This window comes from Agelaius phoeniceus, chromosome 10 (genome assembly GCF_051311805.1).
Source record: "Agelaius phoeniceus isolate bAgePho1 chromosome 10, bAgePho1.hap1, whole genome shotgun sequence".
NCBI classification, from domain to species: Eukaryota; Metazoa; Chordata; class Aves; order Passeriformes; family Icteridae; genus Agelaius; species Agelaius phoeniceus.
In genome coordinates, this window is record NC_135274.1 from 4,406,440 (window position 1) to 4,422,965 (window position 16,526).

General features: G+C 46.5%; 1 protein-coding gene across 1 annotated transcript in view; it reads right to left on the reverse strand.

Moving 5' to 3' along the window:
• Positions 1-15,498, reverse strand: part of PIK3CB (phosphatidylinositol-4,5-bisphosphate 3-kinase catalytic subunit beta) — a 93,719-nt gene extending 78,221 nt beyond the window's left edge. The window contains exons 1-2 of the mRNA XM_054639425.2: positions 15,433-15,498; positions 12,493-12,577 (exon numbers count right to left, since the gene is read on the reverse strand). The gene's annotated coding sequence lies outside the window, so the exon portion shown is untranslated. The remainder of the gene's footprint in view (positions 1-12,492; positions 12,578-15,432) is intronic.
• Positions 15,499-16,526: the final 1,028 nt, after the last annotated feature.

The window sequence follows — 16,526 nt, forward strand, 5'->3', positions numbered from 1 at the left end:
ATGTTTTGTCAAGTTTTCTTCGAGGACATCATTGTCCAGCCACAATGGTGTAAGTCACAGTTAGCAAGACTTTGTTTTGCCAGAACTGCCACAAGAGAGCAAACAGAGTCTTTGTCCCTCCAAGGACACTGATGTAGTTATCCTCTGGGTCAAACACATCTACTGACCTGAAGGGCACAGTGGGCACCACCTCAGAATTTGGCCATGTAACTTTGCAAACCAGGAAAGACTTGCTCCAAGCCACCTTGCATGAGTTACACATGATGTGCAAACCAAACAAAGAGATAAAAGCAAATGTGATCTATTGCTGCTACCATAAGACACAGGTACTGCATTAACATTTCACTAGCCCATGGAAAACGTGATCAAAACAATAATTTCATTGCTTATCACCACTATACCTACATAGCAGGGCAAACTGAAAAAGTTGTTGTGAAATTAAAAAATTCCATAAGCACTAGAAAAATGACAAATACTACATGCATCATCATTCCTCAAAAATACCAGTTCTACCTACAAATGGACTATTATTTTGAATCTCTATCTAAAATCTTAGAATCTAACTTCTTCCCTCTGGTGACTGTGTTGTAATTTTAATACTACTGATGAGTTTCTAGTTTTAAAAGGACTACCAAAAATACATATATATATAGCAGATAGGCTTTCAAAAGGCATTTACAGATGTCTTATTAACAATGTTTCAAGTCTAATACAAATTCATGTACAACTAATTTCAATGTTTATTTTTCTATAAAACTGTCCTACACTAAATCAGTGCAAACAGAGTCACAAGCACACACTGAAATTGCTGAGAAGTAAGAATGTTCAGTTCCCTGCTGCAGCAGACAGAAATAATTTCATCTCACAGTTTTACTAAACTTCTGATAATACAGAGCCATGAGTGCCATCCTTGGAGAAAAGCACATTTCAGAGCAGAGTTATTTACGGGCACTGCACAACCAGTGCAGGAGAGATTCCTGGAATGCTCCTAAAATGCCAGTACATTTTTTGAATTCCTTTTTTCTAGCCTTTCATTGCTAGACCATCCAGTCATCCTGAATCAGGAAGACTCATGTTTATTTCTAGGAATTATATTTTAGACAGTTTCTTTGAGCTACCGATGCATAATCCTAATTTTTAGTCTTTAAAAGTTAAAATTACTAAATCTGGCAAGATGCAATCACAAAAAAAAAAAAAATTGTTGCAATGTAAGAGTACAAGTATATTGTTATGTGTTTCAAAACTATAAATTAAGCCTGCCTTGCTATTTTGGAAACTCCAGGCTTTGTGCTGAGTCACCTTTTACGGAGTTTCCAGGTACTGATTAACCAAATCAAAAACTGTGTGTTTCACCCCTCTGCCTGGCAATCTATCACAACAAGGCAAAAGTTTCATTTCTACGACTCCCACGCCTTCAGATTAAACAACTATGCAAATGATGCCAAGTCTTTGTTTATCACAGCTTTGTCAGCAAAACAAAATCAGCCAGCAGGTGAATCATGAAATTGCTGTCTGTGTGGATGAGGGCAGCAGAGATGCCTGCTGAACTTCACGCTCCCCAGTCCATTTCTCCTTCTCCTCTCCTTCACTGTGTGACTGCAGCCCTGCTCATGTGGGCAGAACTCTCCCTGCCTCGTCCCCAGCAGAAAGGCACAGCTCACTTGGCTGCAGCTCACCAAGTCCTTTAGGCCTGCCAGGAGAGCCCAGCCTAAGTGGCTGGCTCAGGAGAGTGCCCTTGCTGCCTCCCCCTTCGAGGGAACATGGGGCTTGTTTCCAAGAGGAGAAGTGCATCCATTTCAGTGCCCCCTCCCCTGCCTGCAGAGGGCTCAGGGGGGCTTTTGCAGCAGTTCTGCTCTGCTCTGGAGAAACACTGACAGGGTGGCAGTGCTCAGAGAAGGAGCAGCCATCTGGGCAAGGTTAGGTCACCTTCACAAGAGGAAAGCACATTCCAGCAGCTCATAAAAATGTGGCTCAAGAACACTTTTTCTGTTCCTGGAATGTATCTCATTGCCAAAGAAGGTAGCTATGACCAGGAAAATATTCCATGGGGAGCAAACAAATTCTCCTGCCAAAGCCATTCCTCCCTGCTCCACCCCAGCTGATATTACACAAGTTGAATAATGCATGTCAAGGTATTAAGTAACATGTAAACACTTCCAGTAAATGTTTCTGCTGCAAGCCTTGCCTTAACTGGTATTGCTTCCCCCCTGTGATAATGGAAAAACATCTTCCTCAGTTCTTCTGCACCTAAAGCTCATTATTAATGAGGCACTTCCCACCAAACATTGGTTGGTAATCTTCCTCTTGCCCCATCTCCAGGGCAGATTTTAAACCTCTTGCAAACTCAGCTCTCTGAGAGATGGCCTTCCCTGAGAGCCTCTACTGGCCCCACAGCCAGCTCTGGGGAAGGCTGGTGTCCCAGGAGAACTGCACTTCTGGGAATCCTCTCAGGAACACATGACAAATTCCAAAGGAAGCAAGCTGGGGGTTTTCTCTCCCACCAAGGATGTTTTATAGGAGCCTTGTCTTCCCATCATTGCCCAACAGTGTTCTCCACTCCAAATTTGAGAATATGTGTTCTCACATCTTTTCCCAAGGGGAGCCACAGCTCTTTCCAATCTGGTAGAGGAAATCTCCTTAGAATTTAGTAGGCATGCCCACTGCTTGTACAGCATATGCCAATAATTCCTTCTGCTTTACTGGCTGGGACACTCCTCAACAGGGGCAAAGGCAGTTCTGAGCCAACTGACCAAAAGAGGCCATGGTTAATCACATCACTGGGATGAAGATGGCTCTTGAATCACCTCCATGAGACTGAGAATCATTAGTCCCAAGGGAGAACTGCCCAAGGAAATTTCTGGGATTTTCCACTGGCATTTGTACTTTTATGAGGTTTTCTGTAGGAGAGACTGACCTAGGGTCAAGTATCCAAGGAACTCCCAGGGAACAACACCAAATTCCACTCTGAAAAATGCCTGGGCAATAAGTTTGAGCAGAGCTGTTAAGTAAGAAGGCAACCTCATGCATTTTCTATAAGTTTTTCCAAGTATAAATGATTTCATTTGATGCCTGTTAACTGCACAGGGCTGAGAGCTGTGGATTGAGTTGGGTTGTTTCCTTTCCATAAGTGTTTTTGTGGCAATTGAACTTGCAGCCCAGCTGAGGATGTGCCATCAGCAGCACTAAACACTGCTTAGATCCAAGCCACTGCAATTGGTAAGAAATATGCTCCTGTCTGGGCAATAGATGGAAAGGGAAATGCCAGTGAACAACCTCCTCCAAGCCTCCTCTGTCCCTGCTTACAGCACAGCCTTTTGTGCCTGTTATCCCACATCTGGGAGAGGAGTAATGGCAACATCTCAGCTCCCAGCTCTGTCTGACAACTGCACCATCAACACAGAGACCACAGAGAGCATGGGAACTGAAATTACACCCACCATGGCAAAATCAGCTCACAGCTACACAGCAACTGCTGGGCACTTCTCAGGAACTCATACAGGCTGAGGGTTTTGTCTGGGCTAATCAGGACAGGCAGAAAGCAAACCCCATGCCAAGAAGGAGCCTGTCCTGCTCAGAAGATTGCTCAGGAGATGGGTAATGACTGCATTACAGCCATCACAGGAATGCCAGCGTTCAGTAAGGAGTGATTTGATGAAGGGTTCCCAAATGCTACTCCCTGCTGCATTTAGTTCCCCCACAGAAGAACTTTTGGAAAGACCAAACCCTCCACAAACACCTTTGGAGAAAGCTTTGGCCAGCCACGGCTGCTTTCCTAGGAAAGGGTAACTCACTGCAGCCTTAATTCTTCCTTATGCTGTGAAATAACCTTTTTTTTGATGAAAGACTAATAAAATAACTGATTTCCAGACTTCTAAAAATGTTAGGGCTAAGTGAACACTCAGAAAGATATTCAGAAAGTCTAGACTTCTCAAGACCTGAGAAGTTCACCTGAAAAGCTGTTTATTTTTCATCCAGGGCACTGAGGGCACTGAAGCTCAGGTAAAAATTCCTGGTGCAGATGAAATAGAGATTTTTGGAGTTCACTTGAGTTAGCAATGAATTAAGCATTTAAATTTTACCTTGTAGAATTATGTGTTGAATTTTAACCTTTTACTTAAGAAACCTCTGCCATGGTTCCTAACTACATCAGGTTGTAGAGTCTGTTTATTCTGTAAATCACTCCATAGAGAGGAATGTGATGACAGCAAAGGAAATGCTTTTGCACTGTCCTTTTTCCCCTCTACCCACCCAAAGCAGAATTGTGCTGCCCAGCTCCTGCCTGGATCCCTCTCCACAGGGACAGGGGAACAAGCAGGACCTGCCACAGCCCCCAGAGCAGCAGCATGTGGGATAAAGCAGGACACACAGAGCCAGGAGGGCTTTCCTGAGGGGGCTCCTGGGTGTGCCCATTGCACACAATACAGATGTGTATAACCCACCCTCCTGCAACTTCACAGCAGCTTGCTCTCAGATCAGCAAGAAATGTGCTGCTGTCACACCCCATGGAGCAGTGTCTGGCAGCAGCAGCAGCTCCCAGCCCTCTCTGCAGGTATCCCACATGCCACCAGGAGCTGGGAGCACACCCATCCAGCAGGAGGGCCAAGACTGGATGGTGATGGCAGCCTGTACACATTTGGCATGTGGAAATGTTTACAGAGCTCTGCATCCTTATTGCTGTGTGCTCACCCACAGAGCTCGGAGCAGAGAGCTTTGGCAAACCTGTGCCAGCTCAGGGATCCACCCAGACCTCACCCTGCACAGAGCTGCTAAAGCTGAGCTCTGATGTGAGCCCACACAAATCCTTCCTAGCCTTCCTCGTGCCCCCACACAATGGACACCAACACTCAATCATTGGAACTGAAACTTCAAGGACATCCTTACCGTGCCATTAAACTACATTTAGAATTCCTTTGGTCAAGTACAATTTTCAGTTATGGTGAGGACTACAGGTGTTTCAAAACAGCAAAAAAAAAGCATCAAGTATCAGCTCTCAAGCACCTTTGCTCTCAAGCACCATTAACCACAGAGCAAATACCTGGAGCAGTCACAATTCAAGAAAAGAAATTTCTACATCCCAGTGAAAGAAGTCACAATTAATGAAATAGCACCTGTAAACTTCCAAACCATCCCATGCGAATTCCTTCATATAATAGATCTAAAATAACCTCTTAAAACACTATTGTTAAACATTAGTCTTTTCCTTTGATAATTTAACTTAAAGATGTTTATTTAACCTTTAAATCTTGACTTTATTGCTAAATATTCCTCAGAGAAAAAGTCTCAATAAAGTATTAGAGAGATGCATACTTCACCTCTTTTAATCTTAGTCACATCTTAAGCTGCCATTATCACAGATATATGTTAAAAAGAAATACACTCAGATATGAAAAACAAAGTCCTGTTACAGCATGTCAGGTTTGCTATCAAAGAACATGCCATTGCACTTTTTGGCTTAATAATTTTCAGACCTAAGAACTGATGATGCTCAGCTAAATTATCCATAAAATATGCCTTGAAAAACAGCATGGTTTTGTTTTGCTGTTTTCTCTCCTTCCCCCACAACAACAGCTGGGGGAACAGTCATGCAGTTCCACAGTGGCTTGGCCATATGAACTCTATTAAAAAACTGATTATTTCAAGTTGCTAAAGATCAGGTGATAACCTCCTTCAAAAGATGAAAAAATGTGAACAGACCCTAATTAGGATCTGGTAGAAGTGGGGCTGTTGCACTGTGTAAACGCTGAATTAGAATGATAATGCAGGGAACACAACAAAGGCAGCTTTGTGTTCCTCCCTGCAGCCGGTGACAGCTCCTGCCGGGGCTGTCCCTTGCAGCATGTGGCACTCTGAGCACTGGGTTTTCCACACCCTGCTCTGATCTACCTGGCAGGGCTTCTCCAGCTCGCTTAAGAGAACAAGCCCCTGTCCCATGCTGCACACCTTGTCTGGGGCAAAGACTTTTCAAGAAATCCTTCTGGGCTGACTGACTCACTCTTACCTCTCCAACACACCTGCCTATGCACCTGTGGCACTGCCTGCAGAAAGCCCAGCTGGGCACCTCTGCTGCTCTCTGGCCTTGCCCAAAACAGGCTCTGTCCCTGCATTTGGGGCTGATGCTGCTGCTCCAGGTGACACTGGAGTGTCACTCCATGGCCAACAGCTGCTCTGCACATCAGGGACAGGCTCTGCCTTCACCAGTTCTGGCACCCAAACACACCAGGGGCTGCTGCAGGCCAGGGCTACAATGGACACTGCATGGCATCACTGCATTGGCATCACTGCATTGGCATCACTGCATGGCATCACTGCATTGGCATCACTGCATTGGCATCACTGCATTGCCATCATTGCATTGCCATCACTGTATGGCATCACTGCATTGGCATCACTGCATGGCATCACTGCATTGGCATCACTGCATGGGCATCATTGCATGGCATCACTGCATGGCATCACTGCATTGGCATCAGTGCATTGGCATCACTGCATTGGCATCACTGCATGGCATCATTGCATGGCATCACTGCATGGCATCACTGCATTGGCATCAGTGCATTGGCATCACTGCATGGCATCACTGCATGGCATCATTGCATGGCATCACTGCATTGGCATCACTGCATGGCATCATTGCATTGGCATCACTGCATGGGCATCATTGCATGGCATCACTGTATGGCATCACTGCATTGGCATCACTGCATGGCATCATTGCATTGGCATCACTGCATGGGCATCATTGCATGGCATCACTGTATGGCATCACTGCATTGGCATCACTGCATGGCATCATTGCATTGGCATCACTGCATGGGCATCATTGCATGGCATCACTGTATGGCATCACAGTATGGCATCATTGTATGGGCGTCACTGCATGGCATCACTGCATGGCATCATTGCATTGGCATCACTGCATTGGCATCACTGCATGGCATCATTGCATTGGCATCACTGCATGGGCATCATTGCATGGCATCACTGTATGGCATCACTGCATTGGCATCACTGCATGGCATCATTGCATTGGCATCACTGCATGGGCATCATTGCATGGCATCACTGTATGGCATCACTGCATTGGCATCACTGCATGGCATCATTGCATTGGCATCACTGCATGGGCATCATTGCATGGCATCACTGTATGGCATCACAGTATGGCATCACAGTATGGCATCACTGCATGGCATCATTGTATGGGCGTCACTGCATGGCATCACTGCATGGCATCATTGCATTGGCATCAGTGCATTGGCATCAGTGCATGGCAGCATTGTATTGCCATCACTGCGTGGCATCACTGCATTGGCATCACTGCATTGGCAGGTTTCTGCATTGTTGGAATCCTGGCTGCTGAGAATTTTCAACTTTCTGTGCTGAAAGGCACAGACCCACAAGAGAACACTGCATTTGACCTGAGGCTGTGAAGGCTTCCAAAACTGATTGATAGCACTGGGGTTATGAGTGTGTAGTTGGTTAGAAGTGTGTAATATCACAGGGTGGAAAACTTAGAGTTTGGGGTCTTAGAACACAGAAATAAAGATGAAGCAAGATGGAGGTTTTAGGGTGGAGGCAAGTTGTTCTTCTTTACCTTCTTCTTCCTTCTTCATGGGTTTGGGTGATGTTTTGTAATTGGGCAGAAAAGTCTGCATTGCAGCTCTGTGGAATCAGTTCTTGGGTTAAAAGGGAAAATAATCCAGGTGTCAGTTCTTAACTGGACAGTTTAGTCTTAGGAGACCTTGTACCAAGAGATTGTTGGCCATTTTGTGCCTTCTAATGAAAAGCTGCTGAACTCAGAGTAGTGAGACTGTTTGACTGATAAGGAATAATAAACACCTGAGTCCCAACATGAAACTGCTGTCTGGAGTGCCTTCAGTGCAGAGCCAGAGGAACCAATAATGCATGGCAGGTTTATTGCCAGCTCCCAGTGACTGTGCTTGCCTCATGCAGGTTTCCTGACAGACACTGAGTGTCTTAATTAGCAACCTGCCTTTTTAATGCCCAGAAAATGACACTGTGTTTGGCACTCTGGCTCTGCAGTGGCTGCTCCCACACAGCCCCACCTGTAACCTTACCCACACAGAAATCCTGCTGAGTCCAACGTTCTTTCCAAGCCAGTCTGCCCCCAGCATATGTCAGCTTCTGTACATTTTGCCCTTTGCCAATTCATCCCATCTGTTTATGGTCTATCTAGTTAAATACGATTTTCCAAGGTTTCCAAGTCATCTTTTTGCCTTTTTTTTCCTGATGTCCAGTTAATGATATTAAAGGGAAATTTATTAAAGAACTACCTTAATTTCTATTTTATTGAAGAACTATCTAAATTTGAAAATAGCTACTCCATTTCTTTCCACATTTTTTCACCAAACTGGCTGAGTGTGACCTTTGTAAAGGTATTTAGCAGAGGCCTGTCATTTGTCAAATTGTTTTTCCAGTTTTTGTCAGCAAGAATTTTGAAATCATTATCAAATTATTTTTGTTACATCAAATTTAAAAAAAAATGTTCTCTAGCTAAGCTGACATATTTTAGTCTAATTCCTTAAAACTGCATGAGATGAAGTACACAGTGGAAAAAACCCACAGAAGTCTGGTTTGTGGCCAAAATTGCACCTTGACGTAAAACAGAAGGGGGAGAAAAATGAAATCTCTTGAATAGCATTTCCCAAGTGTTTATTAAGAATTGCTTTCTTTCTTTGTCTCAAATCCACAGTAGTCTCAAGGCAACAGTGCCACATCTGGGTTTGATGGGCTCTGTTGAAAATGTGTTGGGCCAACCCCTCGTTCTGCTGCCCTGCCATCTCCAGTAGGTTCTGCATCGTGGCACAAGGAGCCCAAATTGTTTATTTCTCCAGCTCTCATTAACCTCTGACTGCTCTGTTGGAATCAGGAGACCAGTTCAAATATCTTCTTACAGTTGCTGCTAAATTGTAACTGTTTGAAAAGATTAAGTGTGACAGGTCAGAGAGAGGAACAAAGAGTTTTATTCATGGAGAATCTTACTAGCCTTCAAAGCCAGTCATATGAGAAATATATGAATACATAGGTTTTTATAGCTTGTGCCTAAATTAGAAACAAGATCAGAAACCTCAACGGCCCTCATGAACTCCTTCCTGTTTCCCCATGCTCTCCTATTCATTTTGGATGACACACTGTCCCCCTTTATTCCTCTTCCTCCCCTTGTCCCTCCTTGTCCCTTGTCACCCCTCTCTGCACATCCTGCTCTGTGACTCTGCGCTCACTTGTGCTGCACTCAGAGAAGAGCACCCCAAGATCTGACACTCTGGAAATGTGGGAATTGCCAGCTGTGAATGTCCCATCTTGCCTCCCCCAGAGAAGCAAAGTGAGTATGAAGCCAGACTCCAGCCCTCCTTAACAAGGGATGTTCAAATACACTTCACAGCAAGGTAAGAAACAAGCAATTTAATGTGGTATGTGACAAAAAAAAAAACTGGCAAAGCAAAATTCCCAAGGAAAAAGGCCATTTCCTCACCCTCTGGCTTTGGAACTAGACCAGGATAAGCTAAGTGGGTGAGGCAGAAGTGGTGGCCATTTGACCACCTCGACAGGGGGAAAGAAAAAAGGAAAAAAAAAAAAAAAAGAGGAAAAAAAAGGCAGAAAACAAGTGAAAAGTGTTTGCACATGAATCCTTAGGGCCATCCAAACGGGGAAGGTATGCTAGAAACCAGTTCTGCTTCCAGGATTAAGGTTTTGAAGTCAACAATGGCAATCATTTCTGGAGATATAGTAAAATAGAGATTGTGCCTTTTGACTCAGAGAGAACAGAGAGCAAGAGACAAACTTCTGGCTGGACAAAAAACTCTTCCTGCAAGAACAACCACCCCTGAAAGAGGTAAAGAGAGCAACAGCAGCTGCTTTGATTTACACTGATGTCACAGAACAGAATTGGAACCAGCCAGTATCTCTAAGTGGTACCAATTGCTCCATCAGTGGGTCTAAACAAGTTAACAGCCTCAGAAGACTGCAATCTCCCTTCTATACAGGAAAGGAAAATCGTTTCTTTTAGAGGAACTCAGAATTTCTCAACCCTAATTCATCTTCTAAAACAGGAAATCCCTGCCAGCACAGGTGGAACTGGCTGGTAACACACTGGCTGTGCAGCTGGGGAATGAAAAATGGGATTTCCGTGCTCCCAGCTCACCCACCAAAACCAGAGCAAGTAAAACAGGCAGCTGAAAAGCTGAAAAGAAGAATGCAAGTGAAAAAACTGAGAGGGGAATTTAGGAAGTCACTAGGTCATTCCTAAGAAAATTCCCTGCAGCGTTAAGGATGGTTGGAGCCCTTCTGAGGAAGCAGCCTTCACTGAGAGCTGAGCATTATGGCAAAGGAAACTCATCCAAATCTGTATTTCAGGAACCAAAGTCGAGAGGACACTCTGCTGCCTTCTGAAAGAGCCCTGTAATGTGCATGGACAAGTCCAGCTTCCCTCAGCCATCCCTTTGTTCTCTGTAATTGCTATGTTTAAATACAGTTTACACTCTTACTCACTGGACCACATCACAGAAGATGAATGCCAGCATAGACATTTCTTTGCCATTGAAATGTTACTTGATTTAAAAGTCAAGACAATAAATAGCCATTTCTTTTTGATACTTACAGCATTATAATTGTGGAGGCATGTAGAAAAGAGGGATATAAGCAATTATTTACATTGCTACACATTTCTGTCTGTCTAATTGAAGCCAAAAGACTTGGAGACAGGTGAAGATAACACAGGTGCTTGTAGGGTATGCCCTGCACTCTGCTCTGAGCACCAGGGCTGTGCTTAAGTTCAGCTTAGAATTAACAGTATTTTTCATGACAGTTTTTTTTGTTTTGGTTTTTTTTTTTTTAATTTTTTGAACAACCTGGTTTAGTGGAAGTTGTCCCTGCCCATGGCTGGGGAGTCAGAACTAGGTGATCTCTAAGGTTCTGTGAGGTCCCTTCCATCCCAGGCCATCCTGTGATGCTGTGACTGGATGGCATCAAGCACCACAGAGCCATCTGTATCACAAGACAGATTTCAGAGAAACTAAAAAAACATTGTGTCTCAAACAAAACCAACTAAGACAAACAGTAGCACCCAAGCTTTGTTTAGACTAGGGGAAGTCCAGCAAGGCAGTGATAAAAGAGCTGTCAGGGTGGGGTACTGCAAGGTGTGTTTTCACCAGAGGAGCAGTGCTCTCAGTGTACAACAGCCATAGGAAGTGACCCTCACTCTCTGATGTGCCAGACCAAGTGGGTAACCAGCAAAACCAGATTAATTTACTTGAACTACAAGTACACACTCAACACTTGCTCACTGGGGGAAAAGATAAATATACTTACTATTAATAAAAATAACACTAGGAGAGCATGACATTTTTTTGCTTTCCTACACACACACACATACATATACACAAGTTCTCTCTATTTAGACTATTAGAAGGCTAACTTTTCTCACCCATGCATTTCAGTCAATATAACAGGTTACTTTCTCAGGAGTTTGTATTTCATTGCCCCATTTTGACAGGCCATTGAGCCCACAGGACACTGGTGGAGTCCATATGGTTTTGTACTGCACAGCAAAGCAGGCCATGCTTGGAAATGCCCTGAATACATGCAGAGGAGGCAGAAAAACGAGCAAGGTCACTCAGCTGGGCTTTCATTTCAGCCTGGATGCCATGTTCCAGCAAGAACACACATTCTCCAGAGCAGGCATCAGGCAGAGCCACAGAAGCTCAGGGGCTCACAATTCAGGGCTGCCACGTGCACTGGCAGTGCCACTCAGAGCTCTGAGCAACCTGCACAGGAGCTGCTCCAAAATGTGCATGTGCCCTCCAGCAGCCCCACAGCCATCCCCAGGCTGGCTCTGTGCTTCAGGCTGCTACACTCAATATTGAAGGTAAATGTATAGGAACAACTGAAAACTATTTTCCTCCTGGCCTACTAGTGAAGTGCTTAATTGAAGAAGACAAAGATTTAACAGGCGTGTTCTTCCCCTTAAGATGGATTGGTAAAACACAGAATTTAACGTTAGGTAACTGCAGAAGTGAGATAATGTCATGATGTTTTGCTTTCTACAAGATAAAAGGAAAACCCTGGTTGCTAAATTAAGAGAGGAAATGATTTTAAATAAATATCTTAACTTCCTGGCAAATTACAAGGTTTAGGTCAGCTCTAAAAGGAATTCATGTCAGCTAGAATAAGACATCTATGTGAAAGATTAATGAGAATGAAAACCAACCTCTTAAAAAAGTAGAAGTAATGCTTGTTGAATTTATCATCACCTGTAAGACTGGTTATGTTAATAATCCTTCATGTTATGCCAGGTAGACTGAAAATAATTAATAGCTCACAACCTTCCCACAGAAGTTTCAGTGCCAATGTTGTTTTGACTGTTGACAATAAATACAAAGCATAATCCCAAATATTTAGGCCTTCAACATAAACTCCTTATATCTGAGCAACTTCCATGGAAAGTTAATGAGAAATCTACCAGTTCAGCATTACCTGTGAGCTCCTGGATCACAGCCTCAGCAGGGAATTTCAGCCTCACTGTTCACAGCTCCTCAATGAAGTCCACTGTGCTCACGACCTGGAGAGGCAGATCTGATGTTACACCCAGGGCTCCACAGCTGAGCTCTGCTGAGCCACCAGCAACGCTCAGGAGTCAGAGGTGAGAACCAGGGTGCTGCCAAAGCCTGGCTGATTGTGCTGCTCAGGGCTGCTGTGAAATCCTCAGGGCTCTTTGTCCCACGTGCAAGCTCTTTCACAGCTGTGAAACAATGCTCACCTCAAAGCAGCAACAAGGAACGTCTGCGAGGACACAGCACCGTGAGAGAGGGTGGAGAGGAAGAGAAGGAAATGGAGAATAAAGCAAAAGATGGAAGGGAGGAAGGTTGTTTATACGCTTACAAAATCTCTAAAATAGTCACAGCCCAGAGAGATGCAGGTGGCAAACTGATCTCATTAGAGAAACCACAATGGTTCAGAGACAAGGATTCGTTCGTTTCTGCCAGGATCCTGTTTCCAGCACTGCTCATACCCAGATGCTGCACAGGAAGGTTCCCAGCCACACTGTTTGACAGACTTTAATGTGATTCCTGAAGGGCAAGCCAGAAATATTTGGCTAAAATTCATTGCCAAGTTAGACAACCACTACACAAGGAAGAAATAAAATCTGCTATATAGAACAAGACACCCATGGTTATCAAGTTTAGAACCCACTCATGGCATTTTTCCTTGGAAACAGCACTTGGTGCAGCACACAGCATCCCTGCAGAATTTCCACAGCCAAAATACTCTGACACAGGCCTCAGAAGTGTGAGAAATAAGCCTGGCTGCTCACTGCTCTGTTAGCCTAGGAACTGGGCAACTGCTGTGCAACCAGCACCAATGCACTGAGGCGTGCAAGGACTGCAGTATGCACCTGCAGCATGCAGACTTTTGGGGCAAAGCAGAAAGATTTACACATCCACCCACTCCTAGGGAAGGGAGTGCCCCATGAGGATAACATAGCAGTCAGTGCTTCACTGATGGATGCTGTCAAGGCAAGAAATGGACAAGACTGACTGCCTTCATTCCTCATCTCTCCATTAATACTGGACCTTAGGAACTGCTGCTCAGGGCTAGTCAAAAAACTCTCTTCATGATGTTTTTCTATTGAAAATGCTGTGTTTGTCCTTGGGGGGGGGGAAAAAGGGCCTTCCCATTAAAGGCCCTCACTCTGTGTAGTATTTAATTTCTAAAAACACCAAGACCTACTATGTTTTTGTTTTCAACAAAACTTTGTTTTTGAAGTGGTGCCTCACCGGAGCTGTGGTTCAGTTGCCAGAGCACACCTCCCACAAGGTGTGAGATCATTCAGAGAGGAGGTGATGACACCACTGAGGAGATGCAGCCTGGCCAGGGAAGCCAGGCTGCAGCTGAGTCAAAGCTGTCAATCAAAAAGTATTCACAATTTTAGAAAGTCTATTGCAAACTTTGACAAAAGCAATGTGTTTCACTTTAAATTCTTCTGCAAAATAATGTATTTGGTGATCATGTCTGTTCCTCACCATTTCTGGGCACTCCTGAAGTGCCACTCATAAAAGTGGAGTGAGCAGGACACTGGAGGCTCCAGCAACAGCAGCCATACCCATCACTGCCAGCCAGACTCCTTCCATGCCTGGGAATGGCAAGGGGATTCTTCCCCTCCTCAGCATCTCAGCTCCAGTATCTGGCCACTCATTGCCCAGAGGGACTGGGCTCCCAGGGAATGCTCTGAAAACGTCAAAGATTAACTCGCTGACCCTCATGTTTAATGTACAAAAACTCTTACAGGAACTCTGCATGTAAGCCTTTAACATAGACTCTGATCCGAGGGCAATGGACAGCCCTAAGAGCAAATCCTGGTGCCTCGGCAGCTGCCTGAGCTCTCTGAGGGGATGCGAGGGCTCCCAGAAGCAACCCAAGAGCACACAAGCATTTGCAATCAAGGCTCCACTCTTATCAGACCCCTCCCGGTCTGCTCGAGCTTTACCAGATCACTGACCTCCCTCGTGTCACAATTGCCAGTAAAATACAAAAGCCTGAAACTGAAAACACCTCCGGTCTACCAAGAACCCACCCCGAAGAACAAAGTCACTGATAACGCTGAGCCCAGCTCACAGGATGAGACGCTGATTGTCTCAGTGCTCTAAGTGAGCAGCTTAATTGGAACAGAAAAACAGGGTGATGAATCACAGCTAAGGAAAGCACCTTGCTGAGGAAGACAGACAACATCGACGCTTTACATCATTAAAAAAATTTGAGGTTACTCTTTAGGACAGCACACATGGAAAACATTTCAGGACAAAAAGATGAAATGTTGTTTAATTGGTGAATTCTTGCCTTTAACAGGTCTGACACATGCTGGCGGCAGGAGGTGTGAGCCTCAGACACGCTGCCAGCCACACTTCCCCGCTCCCTGCAGCTGCCAGACCTCGCTGAGGTTTGAAAGTTTCCCAGCGGGAGGCCCTGTTCCCTTTGCTTTCTGGTAAATTAGCCACTGTAGTTACATCTCCTTGCTGGGTTTGATTTCGTTTTTTCTTCTTTCTTCTGCTTTTTTTTTTTTTAATTTTTTTTTCCTGGTTTCTTTTTGATGCACTAGCATCTGATCTCCCTCAATCCTAACCCCTCTTCTCATCTCCTCATCCTGAAAAGGGAAAGAGACCCCAGAAGCACCCTAGGGAGTGGGGATTCACCTGGGACTGGGGGGATTGTCACAGCACGGGAAGCGCCAGCAGCGACAGCGAGGGGACGCGCCCGAGTCCGGCCCCGGCAGCGGGCAGCGGGCAGGAGCGCCGGGGGCTGCGGGCGGTGCCGGGCCCGGGGAAGGGCCGGGAGCGCTCTGCCGTGGCTCCCGCTCCTGGCCAGGGGTCGGGGGAGGTCACAAAAGCAGCAAAGCAACAACGCGAGCCGCGCTCCTACCGGGGCCGTGCCTCCCGCAGCCTCGCACCGACAGCGTGTCCCCGGCACCGCCGGCACGGCCCGCCCCGCCCCAGGGCCACCGCCTCTTCCTCCCGCCGTGCCGCGGCCCGGCCCCGAGCCGCCCTCAGCCACCCCGCGGGGCTCGGCACGGCCCGGCCCGGCCCCGAGCCGCCCTCAGCGACCCCGCGGGGCTCGGCACGGCCGGCCCGGGGCAGGGCGGCTCGCACGGCCCGCTCCTCTGCCGCTGCCGCCCGCACAGCTGCTCCTCACCCCGGGCACGGGCATTTCCCGGGGCACCGCTGTCCACCGGCCACTGCCACCACCACTGGCACCGCCACACACAGCCTGGCAGTGCCCCGGAGCCACGCTGTGCTTTTGGCCCGGGCAGAGGAGCAGGCAGCCCCCTCAGTTTACAAGCATAATCTTTTCAGCCATGACTTTGCACTTGGTAGTGAAATACTGAGTCATGCCAAATGTTACCCAGCTGTTCCTTTATCTCCTTCTCTGGGGAAAGGTGATTACTGCAGTAAAATCCGCTGGTTTCTTTCACGCCAGCCTCGGTTTTCTCGGAGGGAAAGCAGCAGGTAACGTGGGGGATGTGGGGGATGCAGGGCCCGGCTCTGCCACTGCCAGCCGAGGCCACTGCTTCCTTCCACCCCTCTCCTCCTCCTCCTCCTCAGGCAGCTCCCAGCATGGCCTGCAGCCAGCCAGCCAGCCACCCACGGGGCCTGCCTTCCTCACAAACACCACACCTGCCACAGAAACTGCTGTGGGAGCCCTGCAGGCTGACACGGGCATCCCACAGGCACACCCTGCGTCACCGGGGATGCTCTGCCCTGCCCAGCCCAGCTCCAGTCCACAGCAGAAACCAGCTGCCCACACAGATGCCTGGCTGACCTCCAGCTGAAAAAGGCCTTCACTCTCCTCCTCACTTCAGCAGCACCTTGTGCCAGCCTTCCCCAGGTTCAGGGCACTGCTTGGAAGATGACATTCTGACAAATCAAAACCTGTAAATTCAGGTGCAGAGGTGACAGATGTGCAAACCCAGTCATCACACCTGGCCATGTGTCAGGGGGTGAAGCACAGAGCTCTGC